Source organism: Symsagittifera roscoffensis, chromosome 2 (assembly GCF_963678635.1).
Source record: "Symsagittifera roscoffensis chromosome 2, txSymRosc1.1, whole genome shotgun sequence".
Taxonomy (NCBI): domain Eukaryota; kingdom Metazoa; phylum Xenacoelomorpha; order Acoela; family Convolutidae; genus Symsagittifera; species Symsagittifera roscoffensis.
In genome coordinates, this window is record NC_087063.1 from 25,170,762 (window position 1) to 25,188,433 (window position 17,672).

A 17,672-nucleotide genomic window follows, 5' to 3' on the forward strand; every position below is an offset into this window, starting at 1 on the left:
TTCTATTTCCTTTTTTATATTATTTCTAGAGCAGATTCTGGGAGGATTCGAGCACCGACATCCGGTTATATACACAGGATCCTTATCCCCTAAGCCACAAGAATTGTTGGTTTCATGTTTTCCGATTCGAAAGTGTTTGTTCTTTTTCTTAACACGTTTGTCATTTGAAGTTGCTTGACTTATAGTTTTTGTTTCCTTCCCAGAAAATGAATGGAAGTTTCAATACCTTGGAAAAAGTTATATTTTATCATCCAGGAACAAGATGGAGCTTCATCCTGCGAATTGTTAGTTAGCTCAGGTCTTGGGCGGATTTGAACCACCGATCTCCTGTTTACTAGACAGGCGCTTTAACCGCTAAGCCACAAGACCTGTTGGTTATAGTGTTTTTTTTTACCTAAAATCATGTGTTTTTGTTCCATATAGGTGTGTCATTTGCAGTCGATTGACTTTAAAAAAAATTTGTTTCCTTCCCAGAAAATGAATGGAAGTTTCAATACCTTGGAAAAAGTTATATTTTATCATCCAGGAACAAGATGGAGCTTCATCCTGCGAATTGTTAGTTAGCTCAGGTCTTGGGCGGATTTGAACCACCGATCTCCTGTTACATAGACAGTCGGTTAAACCGCTAAGCCACAAGACCTGTTGGTTATAGTATTTTTTATCTAAAATCATGTGTCTTTGTTCCATATACGTAAGTCATTTGAAGTCGATTGACTTAAAAATTTGTTGTTTCGTTCCCAGAAAAGGAATGGAAGTTTCGACACCTTGAAAAAGCTATATTGTTTTCTTTTTACTTTCCGAGAATAAGATCATTCTATTTCCTTTTTTATACTTCTAGCGCAGTTTCTGGGCAGATTCGAACCATCGACCTACACATTATCCTATCCCCTAAGCCACTAGAATTGTTGGTTTCATGTTTTCCGATTCGAAAGTGTTTGATCTTTTTCTTAACACGTTTGTCATTTGAAGTTGCTTGACTTATAGTTTTTGATTCCTTCCCAGAAAATGAATGGAAGTTTCAATACCTTGGAAAAAGTTATATTTCATCATCCAGGAACAAGATGGAGCTTCATCCTGCGAATTGTTAGTTAGCTCAGGTCTTGGGCGGATTTGAACCACCGATCTCCTGTTTACTAGACAGGCTCTTTAACCGCTAAGCCACAAGACCTGTAGGTTATAGTGTTTTTTTTTTAATCTAAAATCATGTGTTTTTGTTCCATATAGGTATGTCATTTGAAGTCGATTGACTGAAAAAAAATTTTGTTTCTTTCCCAGAAAAGGAATGGAAGTTTCGATACCTTGGAAAAAGCTATATTATTTTCTTTTTTCTTTCCAAGAATAAGATGATTCTATTTCCTTTTTTATATTATTTCTAGAGCAGATTCTGGGAGGATTCGAGCACCGACCTCCGGTTATATACACAGGATCCTTATCCCCTAAGCCACAAGAATTGTAGGTTTCATGTTTTCCGATTCGAAAGTGTTTGTTCTTTTTCTTAACACGTTTGTCATTTGAAGTTGCTTGACTTATAGTTTTTGTTTCCTTCCCAGAAAATGAATGGAAGTTTCAATACCTTGGAAAAAGTTATATTTTATCATCCAGGAACAAGATGGAGCTTCATCCTGCGAATTGTTAGTTAGCTCAGGTCTTGGGCGGATTTGAACCACCGATCTCCAGTTTACTAGACAGGCGCTTTAACCGCTAAGCCACAAGACCTGTTGGTTATAGTGTTTTTTTACCTAAAATCATGTGTTTTTGTTCCATATAGGTGTGTCATTTGCAGTCGATTGACTTAAAAAAAAATTTGTTTCTTTCCCAGAAAAGGAATGGAAGTTTCGATACCTTGGAAAAAGCTATATTGTTTTCTTTTTTCTTTCCAAGAATAAGATGATTCTATTTCCTTTTTTTATTTCTAGCGCAGTTTCTGTGTGGACTCGAACCACCGAACTCCTGTTATATACACAGGATCCTTATACCCTAAGCCACTCGAATTGTTGGTTTCAGGTTTCCAATTCAAAATTGTTTGTTCTTTTTCTTAACACGTTTGTCATTTGAAGTTGCTTGACTTATAGTTTTTTTGTTTCATTCCCAGAAAATGAATGGAAGTTTCAATACCTTGGAAAAAGCTATATTTTTTCTTCCAGGAACAAGATGGATCTTCACCCTGCGAATTCTTAGTTAGCTCAGGTCTTGGGCGGATTTGAACTACCGATCTCCTGTTTAATAGACAGGCGCTTTTACCGCTAAGCCACAAGACATGTTGATTTTGGTTTTTATGATTTAAAATCATGTGTTTTTGTTCCAAATAGGTATGTCATTTGAAGTCGATTGACTTAAAAAATTTTGTTTCTTTCCCAGAAAAGGAATGGAAGTTTCGATACCTTGGAAAAAGCTATATTGTTTTGTTTTTTCTTTCCAAGAATAAGATGATTCTATTTCCTTTTTTTTTAATTTCTAGAGCAGTTTCTGGGCGGATTCGAACCACAGACCTCCTGTTATATACACATGATCCTTATCCCCTAAGCCACAACAATTGTTGGTTTCACGGTTTCCGATTCGAAATTGTTTGTTCTTTTTCTTAAGACGTTTGTCATTTGAAGTTGCTTGACTTATAGTTTTTTTGTTTCATTCCCAGAAAATGAATGGAAGTTACAATATCTTGGAACAAGCTATATTTTTCTTCCAGGAACAAGATGGATCTTCATCCTACGAATTGTTAGTTAGCTCAGGTCTTGGGCGGATTTGAACCACCGATCTCCTCTATACTAGACAGGCGCTTTAACCGCTAAGCCACAAGACCTGTTCCTTTTAGTTTTTTTTATTTAAAATCATGTGTTTTTGTTCCATATAGGTATGTCATTTGAAGTCGATTGACTTCAAATTTTTTGTTTCTTTCTCAGAAAAGGAATGGAAGTTTCGATACTTTGGAGAAAGCTATATTGTTTTCTTTTTCTTTCCAAGAATAAGATGTATTGGTTTCAGTTTTTTTTATTTAAAATCATGTGTTTTTGTTCCATATAGGTATGTCATTTGAAGTCGATTGATTTTTAAAAAAAAATTTTGTTTCTTTCCCAGAAAAGGAATGGAAGTTCCGATACCTTGGAAAAAGCTATATTGTTTTCTTTTTTCTTTCCAAGAATAAGATGATTCTATTTCCTTTTTTGCTTTCTAGCGCAGTTTCTGGGTGGATTCGAACCTCCCACCTCCTGTTATATACACAGGATCCTTATACCCTAAGCCAATAGAATTGTTGGTTTCAGGGTTTCCGATTCAAAATTGTTTGTTCTTTTTCTTAACACGTTTGTCATTTAAAGTTGCTTGACTTATAGTTTTTTGTTTCATTCTCAGAAAATGAATGGAAGCTTCAATACCTTGGAAAAATCTATATTTTTTCTTCCAGGAACAAGATGGATCTTCATCCTCTTAATTGTTAGTTAGCTCAGGTCTTGAGCGGATTCGAACAACCGATCTTCTATTTACTAGACAGGCGCTTTAACCGCTAAGCCACAAGACCGGTTCGTTTTAGTTTTGTTTTTCTTTAAAATCATGTGTTTTTGTTCCATATAGGTATGTCATTTGAAGTCGATTGACTTCAAATTTTTTGTTTTTTCCCAGAAAAGGAATGGAAGTTTCGATACCTTGGAAAAAGCTATATTGTTATCTTTTTTCTTTTCAAGAATAGTATGATTCTATTTCCTTTTTTAAAATTTCTAGAGCAGCTTCTGGGCGGATTCGAACCACCCACCTCCTGTTATATACACAGGATCCTTATACCCTAAGCCACTAGAATTGTTGGTTTCAGGGTTTCCGATTCAAAATTGTTTGTTCTTTTTCTTAACACGTTTGTCATTTAAAGTTGCTTGACTTATAGTTTTTTTGTTTCATTCCCAGAAAATGAATGGAAGCTTCAATACCTTGTAAAAAGCTATATTTTTTCTTCCAGGAACAAGATGGGTCTTCATCCTGCGAATTCATGGTTAGCTCAGTTCCTGGGCGGATTTGAACTACCGATCTCCTCTTTACTAGACAGGCGCTTTAACCGCTAAGCCACAAGACCTGTTTAAAGCTCCTGTCTAGTAAACAGATTCAAATGCGACCTGAACCTGTGCTAGCAAACTATTCGCAGGAAAAAAAAAATTATTTTCTTCATGGAAAGAAAAAAAATTCGCATTTACCAAGGAAATGAAAATTCTTTTCAATTTCCGGGAATGAAACAAAAAACTATAAGTTAACCAACTTCAAATGGCATACGTGCTTGGAACAGAAACACATAACTTTACATCGCAAAATCAACAAGGAACAGTTCTTGTGGTGCAGCATTTAAAGCGACTGTCTAGTAAACAGGAGATCGGGGGTTAACTTCCGCCCAAAACCTGCGCTAGCAAACAGTGCACAGCAAAATTATTCATTTTTTTCCTGAAAAAAAAATCTAGCATTTTTCAAGGTAATGAAATTTCTACTCAATTTCCAGGAATAAAAAAAACTATAAGTCAAGCAACTAAAAAATGACATACGTGCTTGGAACAAAAACACAATGTTAAATAAAAAACATAAAATTATCAGGTCTTGTGGCTTAGCGGTTAAAGCGCCTGTCTAGTAAACAGGAGATCGGGGTTTCAAATCCTCCCACGACCTGTGCTAGCAAACAGTGGACAGGAAAAATATTCTTTTTCTTCCTGAAAAGAAAAAAATCTATCATTTTTCAAGGTAATGAAAATTGTACTCATTTTCCAGGAATAAAAAACTATAAGTCAAGCAACTAAAAATGACATACGTGCTTGGAACAAAACCGCATAATTTTGAAGCGAAAAACTCTACAAATGAAAAACATGCAACTACAAATGAAATACATGCTTGGAACAAAAACACATAACATTAAAACAAAATCCTATATTCGACAAGTCTTGTAGCTTAGCGGTTACAGTGCCTGTCGAGGAAACAGGTGATCAGTAGTTCAAATCCGCCCAAGACTTGCGCTTGCAAACAATGCACAGGAAAAAGATTCAAGTTCTTCCTGGAAAGAAAAAAAAACTAGCATTATGCGTGATAATGAAAATTCTACTCAATTCCCGCGAATGAAACAAAAAAACTATAAGTCAAGCAACTAAAAATGACATACGTGCTTGGAACAGAAACACATGATTTTAAATCGAAAATCTAAATTCACCCGATCTTGTGGCTCAGCATTCAAAGTGACTGTCTAGTAAACAGGAGATCGGTGGTTCAAAACCTCTCAAGACCTGCGCAAGCAAACAATTCGCAGGAAAAAGACTCAAATTCTTCCTGGAAAGAAAAAAAATCTAGCATTATCCGAGATAATGAAAATTCTACTCAATTCCCGCGAATGAAACAAAAATATATAAGTCAATCAACTTCAAATGACATATACATGCTTGGAACAAAAACACATAATTTTATATCGAGAACATAAACTCAACAGGTCATGTGTCTTAGCGGTTAAAGCGCCTGTCTAGTAAACAGGAGATCGGTGGTTAAATCCGCCCAAGACCTGTGCTAGCAAACAGTGGACAGGAAACATATGCATTTTCTTCCTGAAAAGTGAAAAGAAAAAAAAATCTAGCATTTTTCGAGGTAATGAAAACTCTACACCATTTCCACGAATGAAAAAAACAATAAGTCAAGCAACTAAAAATGACATACGTGCTTGGAACAAAAACACATAATTTTAAATCGAAAAACATATATTCAACAGGTCTTGTGTCTTAGCGGTTAAAGCGCCTGTCTAATAAATAGATTCAAATCCGCCCAAGACCTGTGCTAGCAGACCATTCGCAGGAAAAGATTATTTTCTTCCTGGAAATAAGAAAAATACAGCATTTTTCAAGGTAATGAAAATTCTTCTCAATTTCCGGGACTGAAACAAAAAACTATAAGTTAACCAATTTCAAATGGCATACGTGCTTGGAACAGAAACACATAACTTTAAATCGAAAAATCTAAAAGAAACAGTTCTTGTAACCCAGCATTTAACGCGCCTGTCTAGTAAACAGGAGATCGGGGGTTCAAATCCGCCCAAAACCTGCGCTAGCAAACAGTGAACAGCAAAATTATTCATTTTCTTCCTGAAAAAAAAAATCTAGCATTTTTCAAGGTAATGAAAATTCTACTCAATTTCCAGGAAGAAAAATAACTTTAAGTCAAGCAACTAAAAATGACATACGTACTTGGAACAAAAGTAAAAAAAAATTGAAATCAAAAACAGCGAAACCATCAGGTCTTGTGTCTTAGCCTTAAAAGCCTCTCTAGTGAACAAGTGATCGGTGGTTCAAAACCTCCCAAGACCTGCGCCAGCAAACAATTCGCAGGAAAGAGATTCAATTTCTTCCTGGAAAGAAAAAAAAACTAGTATTATCCGAGATAATGAAAATTCTACACCATTTCCACGAATGAAAAAAACAATAAGTCAAGCAACTAAAAATGACATACGTGCTTGGAACAAAAACACATAATTTTAAATCGAAAAACATATATTCAACAGGTCTTGTGTCTTAGCGGTTAAAGCGCCTGTCTAGTAAATAGATTCAAATCCGCCCAAGACCTGTGCTAGCAGACCATTCGCAGGAAAAGATTATTTTCTTCCTGGAAATAAGAAAAATACAGCATTTTTCAAGGAAATAAAAATTCTTCTCAATTTCCGGGACTGAAAAAAAAAACTATAAGTTAACCAATTTCAAATGGCATACGTGCTTGGAACAGAAACACATAACTTTAAATCAAAAAATCTAAAAGAAACAGTTCTTGTAACCCAGCATTTAACGCGCCTGTCTAGTAAACAGGAGATCGGGGGTTCAAATCCGCCCAAAACCTGCGCTAGCAAACAGTGAACAGCAAAATTATTCATTTTCTTCCTGAAAAAAAAATCTAGCATTTTTCAAGGTAATGAACATTCTACTCAATTTCCAGGAAGAAAAATAACTTTAAGTCAAGCAACTAAAAATGACATACGTACTTGGAACAAAAGTAAAAAAAAATTGAAATCAAAAACAGCGAAACCATCAGGTCTTGTGTCTTAGCCTTAAAAGCCTCTCTAGTGAACAAGTGATCGGTGGTTCAAAACCTCCCAAGACCTGCGCCAGCAAACAATTCGCAGGAAAGAGATTCAATTTCTTCCTGGAAAGAAAAAAAAACTAGTATTATCCGAGATAATGAAAATTCTACACCATTTCCACGAATGAAAAAAACAATAAGTCAAGCAACTAAAAATGACATATGTGCTTGGAACAAAAACACATAATTTTAAATCGAAAAACATATATTCAACAGGTCTTGTGTCCTAGCGAATAAAGCGCCTGTCTAGTAAATAGATTCAAATCCGCCCAAGACCTGTGCTAGCAGACCATTCGCAGGAAAAGATTATTTTCTTCCTGGAAATAAGAAAAATACAGCATTTTTCAAGGAAATAAAAATTCTTCTCAATTTCCGGGACTGAAAAAAAAACTATAAGTTAACCAATTTCAAATGGCATACGTGCTTGGAACAGAAACACATAACTTTGAATCGAAAAATTTTAAAGCAACAATTCTTGTAACCCAGCATTTAACGCGCCTGTCTAGTAAACAGGAGATCGGGGGTTCAAATCCGCCCAAAACCTGCGCTAGCAAACAGTGCACAGCAAAATTATTCACTTTCTTCCTGAAAACAAAATCTAGAATTTTTTAAGGTAATGAAAATTCTACTCAATTTCCAGGAAGAAAAAACTATAAGTCAAGCAACTAAAAATGACATACGTACTTGGAACAGAAATACATAAATTTAAAGCGAAAAACCATAAATCAACAGGTCTTTTGGCTCAGCAGTTAAAGCCTGTCTAAATCTCTTGTCTAGCAAACAGGAGATCCGTGGTTCCAACCCGCCCAAGACTGTGATAGCAAACAATTCGCAGGAAAAATATTCGTTTTCTTCCAGGAAAGAAAAAAAATTAGCAATTTCTGAGATAATGAAAATTTTACTCAATTTCCGGTAATGAAAAAAAAACTATCAGTCAAGCATCTACAAATGAAAGACGTGCTTGGACCAAAAACACAAAATTTTTAATCGAAAAAACTAAAAAAACATCAGGTCTTGTGGCTTAGCGGTGAAGGCTTCTGGCTAGTAAACCGGATATCCGTTGTTCAACTCCGCCCAAAATCTTTGCTAGCAAAAAATTCGCAGAAAAATATTTCTTTTCTTCCTATAAAGTAAAAAAATCTAGCATTTTCCAAGGTAATGAAAATTCTACTCAATTTCCGGGAATGAAACAAAAAACTAACTATAAGTCAATCAACTTCAAATGGCATACGTGCTTCGAACAAAAACACAAAACTTAAAATCGAAAAAAAACTAAAAGTTACAAGTCTTATGGCTTAGCAGTTGAAGGGCCTGTCTAGTAAACAGGAGATCGTTGGTTCAAATCCGCCCAAGAACTGCGCTAGCAAACGATGCACGTGAAAATGATCCATTTTCTTCCTGGAAAGAAAAAAACTTCAGCAGTTTCCAAGATTTTGAAAATTCTCCCCAATTTCCGCACAAAAAACTTTAAGTCAAGCAATAGCAAATGACAGGTCTTAGGAACAAGAGCAAATAATTTTGAATCGGAAAAAAAAGAAACCAATCATTCTTGTAGCTTAGAGGCTAAAGCGATAATCTATAAATAGGTGATCGGTGGTTCAAATCCGCACAAGACCTACGCCAGCAAACATTTCGCAGGAAAAATATTCGTTTTCTTCCAGGAAAGAAAAAAAATTAGCAATTTCTTAGATAATGAAAATTTTACTCAATTTCCGGTAATGAAAAAAAAACTATCAGTCAAGCATCTACAAATGAAAGACGTGCTTGGACCAAAAACACAAAATTTTTAATCGAAAAAACTAAAAAAACATCAGGTCTTGTGGCTTAGCGGTGAAGGCTTCTGGCTAGTAAACCGGATATCCGTTGTTCAACTCCGCCCAAAATCTTTGCTAGCAAAAAATTCGCAGAAAAATATTTCTTTTCTTCCTATAAAGTAAAAAAATCTAGCATTTTCCAAGGTAATGAAAATTCTACTCAATTTCCAGGAAGAAAAAACTATAAGTCAAGCAACTAAAAATGACATACGTACTTGGAACAGAAATACATAAATTTAAAGCGAAAAACCATAAATCAACAGGTCTTTTGGCTCAGCAGTTAAAGCCTGTCTAAATCTCTTGTCTAGCAAACAGGAGATCCGTGGTTCCAACCCGCCCAAGACTGTGATAGCAAACAATTCGCAGGAAAAATATTCGTTTTCTTCCAGGAAAGAAAAAAAATTAGCAATTTCTGAGATAATGAAAATTTTACTCAATTTCCGGTAATGAAAAAAAAACTATCAGTCAAGCATCTACAAATGAAAGACGTGCTTGGACCAAAAACACAAAATTTTTAATCGAAAAAACTAAAAAAACATCAGGTCTTGTGGCTTAGCGGTGAAGGCTTCTGGCTAGTAAACCGGATATCCGTTGTTCAACTCCGCCCAAAATCTTTGCTAGCAAAAAATTCGCAGAAAAATATTTCTTTTCTTCCTATAAAGTAAAAAAATCTAGCATTTTCCAAGGTAATGAAAATTCTACTCAATTTCCGGGAATGAAACAAAAAACTAACTATAAGTCAATCAACTTCAAATGGCATACGTGCTTCGAACAAAAACACAAAACTTAAAATCGAAAAAAACTAAAAGTTACAAGTCTTATGGCTTAGCAGTTGAAGGGCCTGTCTAGTAAACAGGAGATCGTTGGTTCAAATCCGCCCAAGAACTGCGCTAGCAAACGATGCACGTGAAAATGATCCATTTTCTTCCTGGAAAGAAAAAAACTTCAGCAGTTTCCAAGATTTTGAAAATTCTCCCCAATTTCCGCACAAAAAACTTTAAGTCAAGCAATAGCAAATGACAGGTCTTAGGAACAAGAGCAAATAATTTTGAATCGGAAAAAAAAGAAACCAATCATTCTTGTGGCTTAGAGGCTAAAGCGATAATCTATAAATAGGTGATCGGTGGTTCAAATCCGCACAAGACCTACGCCAGCAAACATTTCGCAGGAAAAATATTCGTTTTCTTCCAGGAAAGAAAAAAAATTAGCAATTTCTGAGATAATGAAAATTTTACTCAATTTCCGGTAATGAAAAAAAAACTATCAGTCAAGCATCTACAAATGAAAGACGTGCTTGGACCAAAAACACAAAATTTTTAATCGAAAAAACTAAAAAAACATCAGGTCTTGTGGCTTAGCGGTGAAGGCTTCTGGCTAGTAAACCGGATATCCGTTGTTCAACTCCGCCCAAAATCTTTGCTAGCAAAAAATTCGCAGAAAAATATTTCTTTTCTTCCTATAAAGTAAAAAAATCTAGCATTTTCCAAGGTAATGAAAATTCTACTCAATTTCCGGGAATGAAACAAAAAACTAACTATAAGTCAATCAACTTCAAATGGCATACGTGCTTCGAACAAAAACACAAAACTTAAAATCGAAAAAAACTAAAAGTTACAAGTCTTATGGCTTAGCAGTTGAAGGGCCTGTCTAGTAAACAGGAGATCGTTGGTTCAAATCCGCCCAAGAACTGCGCTAGCAAACGATGCACGTGAAAATGATCCATTTTCTTCCTGGAAAGAAAAAAATTTCAGCAGTTTCCAAGATTTTGAAAATTCTCTTCAATTTCCGCACAAAAAACTTTAAGTCAAGCAATAGCAAATGACATGTCTTAGGAACAAGAGCAAATAATTTTGAATCGGAAAAAAAAGAAACCAATCATTCTTGTGGCTTAGAGGCTAAAGCGATAATCTATAAATAGGTGATCGGTGGTTCAAATCCGCACAAGACCTACGCCAGCAAACATTTCGCAGGAAAAATATTCGTTTTCTTCCAGGAAAGAAAAAAAATTAGCAATTTCTGAGATAATGAAAACTTTACTCAATTTCCGGTAATGAAAAAAAAACTATCAGTCAAGCATCTACAAATGAAAGACGTGCTTGGACCAAAAACACAAAATTTTTAATCGAAAAAACTAAAAAAACATCAGGTCTTGTGGCTTAGCGGTGAAGGCTTCTGGCTAGTAAACCGGATATCCGTTGTTCAACTCCGCCCAAAATCTTTGCTAGCAAAAAATTCGCAGAAAAATATTTCTTTTCTTCCTATAAAGTAAAAAAATCTAGCATTTTCCAAGGTAATGAAAATTCTACTCAATTTCCGGGAATGAAACAAAAAACTAACTATAAGTCAATCAACTTCAAATGGCATACGTGCTTCGAACAAAAACACAAAACTTAAAATCGAAAAAAACTAAAAGTTACAAGTCTTATGGCTTAGCAGTTGAAGGGCCTGTCTAGTAAACAGGAGATCGTTGGTTCAAATCCGCCCAAGAACTGCGCTAGCAAACGATGCACGTGAAAATGATCCATTTTCTTCCTGGAAAGAAAAAAATTTCAGCAGTTTCCAAGATTTTGAAAATTCTCCTCAATTTCCGCACAAAAAACTTTAAGTCAAGCAATAGCAAATGACATGTCTTAGGAACAAGAGCAAATAATTTTGAATGGGAAAAAAAAGAAACCAATCATTCTTGTGGCTTAGAGGCTAAAGCGATAATCTATAAATAGGTGATCGGTGGTTCAAATCCGCACAAGACCTACGCCAGCAAACATTTCGCAGGAAAAATATTCGTTTTCTTCCAGGAAAGAAAAAAAATTAGCAATTTCTGAGATAATGAAAATTTTACTCAATTTCCGGTAATGAAAAAAAAACTATCAGTCAAGCATCTACAAATGAAAGACGTGCTTGGACCAAAAACACAAAATTTTTAATCGAAAAAACTAAAAAAACATCAGGTCTTGTGGCTTAGCGGTGAAGGCTTCTGGCTAGTAAACCGGATATCCGTTGTTCAACTCCGCCCAAAATCTTTGCTAGCAAAAAATTCGCAGAAAAATATTTCTTTTCTTCCTATAAAGTAAAAAAATCTAGCATTTTCCAAGGTAATGAAAATTCTACTCAATTTCCGGGAATGAAACAAAAAACTAACTATAAGTCAATCAACTTCAAATGGCATACGTGCTTCGAACAAAAACACAAAACTTAAAATCGAAAAAAACTAAAAGTTACAAGTCTTATGGCTTAGCAGTTGAAGGGCCTGTCTAGTAAACAGGAGATCGTTGGTTCAAATCCGCCCAAGAACTGCGCTAGCAAACGATGCACGTGAAAATGATCCATTTTCTTCCTGGAAAGAAAAAAATTCCAGCAGTTTCCAAGATTTTGAAAATTCTCTTCAATTTCCGCACAAAAAACTTTAAGTCAAGCAATAGCAAATGACATGTCTTAGGAACAAGAGCAAATAATTTTGAATCGGAAAAAAAAGAAACCAATCATTCTTGTGGCTTAGAGGCTAAAGCGATAATCTATAAATAGGTGATCGGTGGTTCAAATCCGCACAAGACCTACGCCAGCAAACATTTCGCAGGAAAAAGATTCAATTTCTTTCTGGAAAAAAAACAAATCTAGCCTTTTCCAAGGAACTGAAAATTCTACTCAATTTCCGGGAATGAAAGAAAAAAACTATCAGTCAATCAACTTCAAATGATATACGTGCTTGGAACAAAAAGATATAAATTTAAATCGAAACAACTGACAGCAACAGATCTTGTGGCTTAGCGGTTAAACCTCCTGTCTAGCAAACAGGAGATCCGTGGTTCATATCCGGCTAGGATCTGGTCTAGCTAATCTTTCGCAGGAAAAATATTTTTTTCTTCCTGGAAAGAAAAAAAATAGCATTTTCCGAGATGATGAAAAATCTACTCAACTTCGGGGAAAGAAAAAACTATCAGTCAAGCATCTACAAAAGAAAGACGTGCTTGGAACAAAAAGACATAGATTCAAATCGAAAAACAAAAATCAACAGGTCTTGTGGCTTAGCGGTTAAAGCTCCTGTCGAGCAAACAGGAGATCCGTGATTCAAATCAACCCAAAACCTACGCCAGCAAACATTTCGCAAGAAAAATATTCATATTCTTGCTGGAAAGAAAAGAAAATCTAGTAATTTCCAAAGTACTGAAAATTCTACTCAATTTCCGGGAATGAAACAAAAAACTTATGAATCAATCAAATTCAAATGACATACGTGCTTGGAACAAAAACACACAATTTTAACTAGAAAAACCTAAAAGCAACAGATCTTGTGGGTGATCGGTTAAGGAGCCTTTCTATTAAACAGGAGATAGGTGGTTCAAATTCGCCCGATACCTTCACTAGAAAACAATTCGCAAGAAAAATATTCATTTTCTTCCTGGAAAAAAAAAGCTTTTTCCAAGGTATTGAAAATTCTACTCAATTTCCGGACAAAAAACTTTAAGTCAAGCAATAACAAATGACATGTCTTAGGAACAAGAGCAAATAATTTTGAATCGAAAAAAAAGAAACGCACCATTCTTGTGGCTTAGAGACTAAAGGGATTAACTATTAAATAGGAGATCGGTGGTTCAAATCCGCCCAAGACCAGCACTAGCAAACAATTCGTAGGAAAAAGATTCAATTCCTGGAAAAGAAAAAAATCTACCATTTTCTAAGGTAATGAAAATTCTACTCATCTTCCATGAATGAACAAAAAACTATTAAGTCAAGCAACTACAAATGAAATACGTGCTTGAAACAAATATATAAAATTTTAATTTCCAAAGTACTGAAAATTCTACTCAATTTCCGGGAATGAAACAAAAAACTATAAGTTAATCATCTTCAAATGGCATACGTGCTTGGAACAGAAACACATAAATTTAAAGCGAAAAACCATAAATCAACTGGTCTTTTGGCTCAGCAGTTAAAGCGCCTGTCTACTAAGCGCCTGTCTAAATCTCCTGTGCTAGCAAACAATTCGCAGGAAAAATATTCGTTTTCTTCCAGGAAAAAAAAATTAGCAATTTCTGAGATAATGAAAATTTTACTCAATTTCCGGTAATGAAAAAAAAACTATCAGTCAAGCATCTACAAATGAAAGACGTGCTTGGACCAAAAACACATCATTTTTAATCAAAAAAACTAAAAAAACATCAGGTCTTGTGGCTTGGCGGTGAAAGCTTCTGGCTGGTAAACCGGATATCCGTTGTTCAACTCCGCCCAAAATCTGTGCTAGCAAAAAATTCGCAGAAAAATATTTCTTTTCTTCCTAGAGAGTAAAAAAAATCTAGCATTTTCCAAGGTATTGAAAATTCTACTCAATTTCCGGGAATGAAAAAAACTATAAGTCAATCAACTTCAAATGACATACGTGCTTCTAACAAAAACACAAAACTTAAAATCGAAAAAAACTAAAAGCTACAAGTCTTGTGGCTTAGCAGTTGAAGTGCCTGTCTAGTAAACAGGAGATCGTTGGTTCAAATCCGCCCAAGAACTGCGCTAGCAAACAATGCACATGAAAATGATCCATTTTCTTCCTGGAAAGAAAAAAACTTCAGCAGTTTCCAAGATTTTGAAAATTCTCCTCAATTTCCGCACAAAAAACTGTAAGTCAAGCAATAACAAATGACATGTCTTAGGAACAAGAGCAAATAATTTTGAATCGGAAAAAAAGAAACCAATCATTCTTGTGGCTTAGAGGCTAAAGCGATTATCTTCAAATAGGTGATCGGTGGTTCAAATCCGCACAAGACCTACGCCAGCAAACATTTCGCAGGAAAAAGATTCATTTTCTTTCTGGAAAAAAAGAAATCTAACTTTTCCAAGGAACTGAAAATTCTACTCAATTTCCGGGAATGAAAAAAAAAAAACTGTAAGTCAATCAACTTCAAATGATATACGTGCTTGGAACAAAAAGACATAAATTTAAATCGAAAAAACTAAAAGCAACAGATCTTGTGGCTTAGCGGTTAAACCTCCTGTCTAGCAAACAGGAGATCCGTGGTTCATATCCGGCTAGGATCTGGTCTAGCTAAACTTTCGCCGGAAAAATATTCTTTTTCTTCCTGGAAAGCAAAAAAAATTAGCAATTTCCGAGATGATGAAAACTCTACTCAATTTCGGGGAAAGAAAAAACTATCAGTCAAGCATCTACAAATGAAAGACGTGCTTGGAACAAAAACACATAGATTTAAATCGAAAAACTGAAACCAACAGGTCTTGTGGCTTAGCGGTTAGAGCTCCTGTCGAGCAAACAGGAGATCCGTCGTTCAAATCAACCCAAAACCTACGCCAGCAAACATTTCGTAAGAAAAATATTCATATTCTTGCTGGAAAGAAAAAAAACTAGCATTTTCCAAAGTACTGAAAAACTGCTCAATTTCCGATAATGAAACTAAAACTTATGAGTCACTCAAATTCAAATGACATACGTGCTTGGAACAAAAACACATAATTTTAAATCGAAAAAACTAAAAGCAACAGGTCTTGTGGGTGATCGGTTAAAGCGCCTTTCTATTAAACGGAGATAGGTGGTTCAAATCCGCCCAATACCTTCACTAGAAAACAATTCGCAAGAGAAATTTTCATTTTCTTCCTGGAAAAAATAGCTTTTTCCAAGGTATTGAAATTTCTACTCAATTTCCAGACAAAAAACTTTAAGTCAAGCAATAACAAATGACATGTCTTAGGAACAAGAGCAAATAATTTTGAATCGAAAAAAAAGAAACCCACCATTCTTGTGGCTTAGAGACTAAAGCGATTATCTATTAAATAGGAGATCGGCGGTTCAAATCCGCCCAAGACCTGCACTAGCAAATAATTCGTAGGAAAAAGATTCAATTCCTGGAAAAGAAAAAAATCTATCATTTTCTAAGGTAATGAAAATTCTACTCATCTTCCATGAATGAAAAAAAACTATTAAGTCAAGCAACTACAAATGAAATACGTGCTTGAAACAAAATATATAATTTTAAATCGAAAACAGCGTAAATAACAGGTCTTGTGGCTTAGCGGTTAAAGCTTCTGTCTCGAAAACAGGAAATTGATGGCTCAAATCCGCCCAAGACCTGCGATAGGAAACAGTTCGCAGAAAATAGAATCATTTTCTCCTGGAAAGAAAAAAATCTAGCATTTTCCAAGGTAATGAGAATTCTACTCAATTTCCAGGAATAAAAAAACTACGTCAAGCAACTACAAATGACATACATGCTTGGAACATACGTGCTTATAATTGACAAACGTGCTTGGAGAGTACAGTGCTTTTCTAGTAAACAGGAGATCAGAGGTTCAAATCCGCTCAAGACCTGGCTAGAAAACAATCAGCAGGAAAAAGAACTATCTTATTCCTGATCAGAAAAAAAAATAGCATTTTCCAAAGTACTGAAAAACTGCTCAATTTCCGATAATGAAACTAAAACGTATGAGTCACTCAAATTCAAATGACATACGTGCTTGGAACAAAAACACATAATTTTAAATCGAAAAAACTAAAAGCAACAGGTCTTGTGGGTGATCGGTTAAAGCGCCTTTCTATTAAACGGAGATAGGTGGTTCAAATCCGCCAACGAAAAAGCTTCATTTTCTTCTTTGAAATAAAAGAAAATCTAGTAATTTCCAAAGTACTGAAAATTCTACTCAATTTCCGGGAATGAAACAAAAAACTTATGAGTCAATCAAATTCAAATGACATACGTGCTTGAAACAAAAACACATAATTTTAACTAGAAAAACCTAAAAGCAACAGATCTTGTGGGTGATCGGTTAAAGAGCCTTTCTATTTAACAGGAGATAGGTGGTTCAAATCCGCCCAATACCTTCACTAGAAAACAATTCGCAAGAGAAATTTTCATTTTCTTCCTGGAAAAAATAGCTTTTTCCAAGGTATTGAAATTTCTACTCAATTTCCAGACAAAAAACTTTAAGTCAAGCAAGAACAAATGACATGTCTTAGGAACAAGAGCAAATAATTTTGAATCGAAAAAAAAGAAACCCACCATTCTTGTGGCTTAGAGACTAAAGCGATTATCTATTAAATAGGAGATCGGAGGTTCAAATCCGCTCAAGACCTGGCTAGAAAACAATCAGCAGGAAAAAGAACTATCTTATTCCTGATCAGAAAAAAAAATAGCATTTTCCAAAGTACTGAAAAACTGCTCAATTTCCGATAATGAAACTAAAACGTATGAGTCACTCAAATTCAAATGACATACGTGCTTGGAACAAAAACACATAATTTTAAATCGAAAAAACTAAAAGCAACAGGTCTTGTGGGTGATCGGTTAAAGCGCCTTTCTATTAAACGGAGATAGGTGGTTCAAATCCGCCAACAAAAAAGCTTCATTTTCTTCTTTGAAATAAAAGAAAATCTAGTAATTTCCAAAGTACTGAAAATTCTACTCAATTTCCGGGAATGAAACAAAAAACTTATGAGTCAATCAAATTCAAATGACATACGTGCTTGAAACAAAAACACATAATTTTAACTAGAAAAACCTAAAAGCAACAGATCTTGTGGGTGATCGGTTAAAGAGCCTTTCTATTAAACAGGAGATAGGTGGTTCAAATCCGCCCAATACCTTCACTAGAAAACAATTCGCAAGAGAAATTTTCATTTTCTTCCTGGAAAAAATAGCTTTTTCCAAGGTATTGAAATTTCTACTCAATTTCCAGACAAAAAACTTTAAGTCAAGCAATAACAAATGACATGTCTTAGGAACAAGAGCAAATAATTTTGAATCGAAAAAAAAGAAACCCACCATTCTTGTGGCTTAGAGACTAAAGCGATTA

At 35.0% G+C, this 17,672-nt stretch overlaps 3 protein-coding genes and 5 non-coding genes across 13 annotated transcripts in view; 1 reads left to right on the forward strand and 7 right to left on the reverse strand.

The window, feature by feature from the left end:
- Window positions 1–17,672, reverse strand: part of LOC134840457 (adenylate kinase isoenzyme 6-like) — a 478,618-nt gene that overhangs the window by 361,141 nt on the left and 99,805 nt on the right. The window lies entirely within an intron of this gene.
- Window positions 1–17,672, forward strand: part of LOC134840454 (calmodulin-lysine N-methyltransferase-like) — a 525,993-nt gene that overhangs the window by 303,938 nt on the left and 204,383 nt on the right. The gene's annotated exons all lie outside the window — the stretch shown is intronic.
- LOC134839350 (protocadherin Fat 1-like) overlaps window positions 1–17,672 on the reverse strand; it is a 216,854-nt gene that overhangs the window by 189,140 nt on the left and 10,042 nt on the right. The window lies entirely within an intron of this gene.
- On the reverse strand, window positions 297–369 carry Trnat-agu (transfer RNA threonine (anticodon AGU)). Its single transcript has one exon. It is a non-coding gene; the product is annotated as a tRNA-Thr (tRNA).
- Window positions 1,096–1,168, reverse strand: Trnat-agu (transfer RNA threonine (anticodon AGU)). Its single transcript has one exon. It is a non-coding gene; the product is annotated as a tRNA-Thr (tRNA).
- Trnat-agu (transfer RNA threonine (anticodon AGU)) lies at window positions 1,644–1,716 on the reverse strand. The gene has a single exon. It is a non-coding gene; the product is annotated as a tRNA-Thr (tRNA).
- Trnan-auu (transfer RNA asparagine (anticodon AUU)) lies at window positions 2,186–2,258 on the reverse strand. The gene has a single exon. It is a non-coding gene; the product is annotated as a tRNA-Asn (tRNA).
- On the reverse strand, window positions 2,728–2,800 carry Trnat-agu (transfer RNA threonine (anticodon AGU)). The gene has a single exon. It is a non-coding gene; the product is annotated as a tRNA-Thr (tRNA).